Raw genomic sequence first — 6,000 nt, forward strand, 5'->3', positions numbered from 1 at the left:
ATATGAGTCTCCAGCTTCAGAGATTTTTGCAGTTCGTTCCAGTCATTGGCAGCAGAGAACTGGAAGGAAAGGCGGCCAAAGGAAGAATTGGCTTTGGGGGTGACCAGTGAGATATACCTGCTGGAGCGCGTGCTACGGGTGGGTGCTGCTATGGTGACCAGTGAGCTGAGATAAGCGGGGCTTTACCTAGCAGAGACTTGTAGATGACCTGGAGCCAATGGGTTTGGCGACAGGTATGAAGCGAGGGCCAGCCGATGAGAGCATACAGGTCACAGTGGTGGGTAGTATATGGGGCTTTGGTGACAAAACAGATGGCACTGTGATAGACTGCATCCAATTTATTGAGTAGGGTATTGGAGGCTATTTTGTAAATTACGTCGCCGAAGTCGAGGATCGGTAGGACGGTCAGTTGTACGAGGGTGTTTGGCAGCATGAGTGAAGGATGCTTCGTTGCGAAATAGGAAGCCGATTCTAGATTTAATTTTGGATTGGAGATGCTTAATGTGAGAGTTTACAGTCGAACCAGACACCTAGGTATTTGTAGTTGTCCACATATTCTAAGTCAGAACCATCCAGAGTAGTGATGCTGGATGGGCGGGCAGGTGCTGGCAGCGATCGGTTGAAGAGCATGCATTTAGTTTTACTTGCATTTAAGAGCAGTTGGAGGCCACGGAAGGAGAGTTGTATGGCATTGAAGCTCTTCTAGAGGTTAGTTAACGCAGTGTCCAAAGAGCCAGAGGTATACAGAATGGTGTCGTCTGCGTAGAGGTGGATCAGAGAATCACCAGCAGCAAGAACAACATTATTGATATTTACAGAGAAGAGTCGGCCCGAGAATTGAACCCTGTGGCACCCCAATAGACTGGCAGAGGTCCGGGACAACAGGCCCTCCAATTTGACACACCGAACTCTATCAGAGAGGTAGTTGGTGAACCAGGCGAGGCAACCATTTGAGAAACCAAGGCTGTTGAGTCTGCCGATAAAAATGTGGTGATTGATAGAGTCGAAAGCCTTGGCCAGGTCGATGAATACGGCTGCACAGTATTGTTTCTTATCGATGGCGGTTATGATATCGTTTAGGACCTTGAGCGTGGCTGAGGTGCACCCATGACCAGCTCTGAAACCAGATTGCATAGCGGAGAAGGTACGGTGGGATTCGAAATGGTCGGTAATCTGTTTGTTAACTTGGCTTTCTAAGACCTTAGAAAGGCAGGGTAGGATAGATATAGGTCTGTAGCAGTTTGGGTCTAGAGTGTCTCCCCCTTTGAAGAGGGGGATGACCGCGGCAGCTTTCCAGTCTTTGGGAATCTCAGGCGATACAAAAGAGGTTGAACAGGCTCGTAATAGGGGTTGCAACAATTTCGGCAGATCATTTTAGAAAGAGGGGGTCCAGATTGTCTAGCCCGGCTGATTTGTAGGGGTCCAGATTTTGCAGCTCTTTCAGAACATCAGCTATCTGGATTTGGGTGAAGGAGAAATGGGAGAGGCTTGGGCGATTTGCTGTTGGGGGGTGGAGGGCTGTTGATCGGGGTAGCCTCAGTGCAGTGGGCAACTGGGAGGAGGTGCTCTTATTCTCCATGGACTTTAGTGTCCCAGAACTTTTTTGAATTTGTGCTACAGGATGCATATTTCTGCTTGAAAAAGCTAGCCTTAGCTTTCCTAACTGCCTGTGTATATTGGTTCTTAACTTCCCTGAACAGTTGCATATTACGGGGGCTATTCGATGCTAATGCAGAACGCCACAGGATGTTTTTGTGCTGGTCAAGGGCAGTGACGTCTGGAGGGAACCAAGGGCTATATCTGTTCCTACATTTTTTGAATGGGGCATGCTTATTTAAAATGGTGAGCTAGGCACTTTTAAAGAATAACCAGGCATCCTCTACTGACGGGATGAGGTCAATATCCTTCCAGGATACCCGGGACAGGTCGATTCGAAAGGCCTGCTCGCTGAAGTGTTTTAGGGAGCCTTTGACAGTGATGAGTGGTTGTTTGACCGCAGACCCATTACGAATGCAGGCAATGAAGCAGTGATCTCAGATCTTGGTTGAAAACAGCAGAGGTGTATTTGGAGGGCAAGTTGGTTAGGATGATATCTATGAGAGTGCCCGTGTTTACAGATTTGGGGTTGTACCTGGTAGGTTCATTGATCATTTGTGTGAGATTGAGGGCATCAAGCTTAGACTGTAGGATGGCCGGGGTGTTAAGCATGTTCCAGTTTAGGTCACCTAGCAGCACGAGCTCTGAAGATAGATTTTTAACAAATTGAAATGTAATACTCAAATGCTGTTTTATGCTTTTATGCCGTTTTTATGTGTATAAACGATGGAAATGAAAATGAGCTGTTTTTAAAGTAGATTGATAAATAAAAACCTTTCCAAAAGAAAAAACATGTAATTTCTATACAACTTCTGACCCAGAGGGGGACAACATTCCCTCTTGGGAGGAGGGAACAATCCCCAGGAAATCATTAGAAAATGTTTCCATGGAACTCTCCTCCAGGATCTCACAATCCAGCATGTCTTCTGAATCTGTCCCACACACACACACACTTTTAATGGTGGACTATCAAAGCTGTGTAGTCTCAGTCTCATTATCACATTTTCAGACACTACTCTGAGCGCAACATGGTGATACATACCATCACATTCAACGGCTTCCAGCTCAGATCTCCCCCTCTGGATTCAGTCCAACCAGTGTGGTGAAAAATTCTGCCAGCTTGTCCTCAGTGATGTATTCCGCTGAGGCAAAAAGAGAGTTGACGTATTATTAGAATGAAATACCAGCGCTGCCTCAGAACAAGGGAACATAAAGACATAAGGTTAGCATATTGTATATACTGACACTACCCTGCATAGAATTATACAGGCAGGGCAAACAGATGTGTGGAGACTAAGAAGATGCAGATTAACAGGCAGCTAGCCTAGCACATCTCTGTCCTGGAAGAGTTCCAGCAGCTCGTCCCTGTTCACTACATGCTCTCTCATCATCCAGGACCTGGAAAGTGTGAAGTAACTACTTCCTGGAGATACCAAACGCTGGCTGCTGGTTGACGTACGCCTTAATGAACTCCTCCAGGTCTATGTCGGTCACATATTTCACAGTCTCAGCATACCTGCTGAACTTTACTTCGTTCTGCATGTCCTCCAGCTGGAGAGAGTGATGATCAACAAACATTTCTATACTGAACCTAACTCATTGTTATAACTCATAAAAGTATAACATGAGGAACGAAAACAGAAAATTATCAAAGTAATAGATAAATCAAGTGTCCCACATTAGCCTAGTCATCACATTAGTCCTCATTAAGGACTTTGTACCTCTTGCTCAATGGGGAAGAAGTCCAGAGCCCTCATGATAAAGGGGACCTTTGCTAGTGGGATTCGGGTGGACACCTGTCGGATCTCCATGGAGTCAATGCCTTGTTTACGCAGCTGACAGTAATAGAAAAAGTCCTCCATTTCCTAAAGGGAAAAATGTAAGTGTCAGAACAAACGCACCAGTATTGTACAGCCATAACTGATGTACCCACTCTATACAGTTATGAAGATTGATGGTTACATGGTAAAGATATCAGTTTGACATACTCTAAAGACTTCTGTTTCTAATGCACTAAACACACAAGAGACAACGATTCAGTATATGTTCAACAGGAAAACTCAACGGTCTACTCACTTTAAACTAATCTCCCATGAGAGGACTTCAATCAGACCCCCAGCAGAGGGGTGGCAAATCAGAGTAGAGGACTTGGGGATTCCCATCAATGGGCGGAATCTCGAGATCCACCTTGAAAAAGAACAATGACATTATGACAAGTGACAATGAAACCAGTATCTCTTCATTAGGCAAGAAACACACAAGTCTGGCCCTAAAATAAAGACTTTCATACATATTTGGTCTGACTGAGGTAGTAGGTAGAATCAACACTTACCTTGTCTTTTGTAATGCATGCCATTTAATGAGAGCTATGCTCATGATCCTTCATTTGTTGCCTTCATACTGCACCCCAATGTTTACAGACTGTTATTTGGGTGCTGACCTGCACATCTTGGTGATGCTGTTGAAAAGCTTCATTTTGTAGAGTCCAGAGGCGGTAAGTAGGAAATCCTCTGTGGTGAGGGGTATGCACCAAGCCATACAGATGGGCCCGGCGCTCTGCTCAATGCGCTCAGGATCAGCAGCTCATTCTCATTGCTGCTCTCCAGGTCATACTCCACCTAATCAATCACCACAACACACCAAGTCAAAGTCATCCAATGTGATTCAGCATGCCTAGTGGTTCAGCAAGTAAAGAACCACTGCATGTAAGTAAACCAGATCCCTACTAAGTTTGAGGGTCTGGTCCATGCCCAGGGAAAATAGTCTGGGTTGGATGCTGTCCAGGTACACCCCAAATAGGAAGTCCCTGATGGGCTTATAGTGAGAGTGATGCCACACCAGGTACTTCTAGTACTGCACGCTCCTACCAGTGTACAAGCAAAATACCATCACCGCTTTTCCAGCATCCTGACAGTAGCAACAAAACACGAGGGAAACGTGCAATTTGTTAGCTTCAGTTTGATTATAATGCTTCAAGGTAGAGGGCTCAAACCTGTTACTTTCCAATCCCAACGCCAGATCCACATAGTGTCTGGTCACTGCTGTGGCCAGGTAGAGGGAGCCGGGAGAGAAGGTAATGTGAGTGATGCAGTCTTGGCTGTAGTTGAGTCGCTCCTCTGCCTCACTCTGCAATGTGCAAGCATCCAGTACATGGACAGCTCCAATTGCAAATCCAACAGCCAAGTATAATCCTGTTCACTAACACACAGGATAGTCTGGTCAAAGCTGAGCCAACTCACAAACACAGACAGAGAATGTTATTTTTAAAGGGAGTTCTCTGTATATCACAACTCAAATGTGAGAATATCAATGTGAAATCTTTCTACGTAGGCATAGTTTTACTTATAGGAAATTAAACTGACAAAAGACTCAGGCCTGCTGGGTCACCTTGGTGGTCATAGGCGACGCACTGAATCTGCCTCTCCTTCTCAAAGACCCTGTTGCAGATGGACACCTTGCGCTCATAGTCCCACACCTTCAGGATGCCACTGTGGCTGCCCAAGGCAACAACTGCTTGCTGGGGGTGACAGGCCACAGCATGCAGTGCCTTGCAATGCTTTCGTAGTAGCGGTTTCATCACGCCGCCCTGTGTATTCACATGTACCACCCTCGAGCTGACTGTAGACAGGACAAAATTCCTACAGACAAGAGAGGGATTAAAGGGAGAAGTAGGACAAAGCAGATACGTTTCACATACACTGGGGCACCAGCTGGCATCACACTGATTCGCAGCAGATAAAAAACATCTTGGCTTACTTACAAGCCCTTACCCAACAATGCAGTTAAGTTAAGCTTAAGCAAAATATTTACTAATAAACTAAAGTAATAAATAAAAGAGCATCAAAAAAATATCATTGGGAAATTGCTTCCCAGGAGGCAACAACACTGCAATTTATTTTCTGAGGTCTTGGCTGATTTCATTTGATTTTCCCATGATGTCAAGCAAAGAGGCATTGAGTTTGAAGGTAGGCCTTGAAATACATCCACAGGTACATCTCCAATTGACTCAAATTATGTCAATTAGCCTATCAGAAGCTTCTAAAGCCATGACATCATTTTCTGGAATTTTCCAAGCTGTTTAAAGGCACAGTCAACTTAGTGTATGTAAACTTCTGACCCACTGGAATTGTGATACAGTGAATTATAAGTGAAATAATCTGTCTGTAAACAATTGTTGGAAAAATTACTTGTGTCATGCAGTAGATGTCCTAACCGACTTGCCAAAACTATAGTTTGTTAACAAGAAATTTGTGGAGAGGTTGAAAAACGAGTTTTAATGACTCCAACCTAAGTGTATGTAAACTTCCAACTTCAACTGTGTACTCCGTCTGTCACCAGGCATCGATGAGTCTCCCCCTGGTGGCTGACCTGCTGTACGCCACAGGGGGAACAGGTTAGTTGAGG

Source organism: Salmo salar, chromosome ssa24 (genome assembly GCF_905237065.1).
Source record: "Salmo salar chromosome ssa24, Ssal_v3.1, whole genome shotgun sequence".
In the NCBI taxonomy this organism is placed as follows: Eukaryota; Metazoa; Chordata; class Actinopteri; order Salmoniformes; family Salmonidae; genus Salmo; species Salmo salar.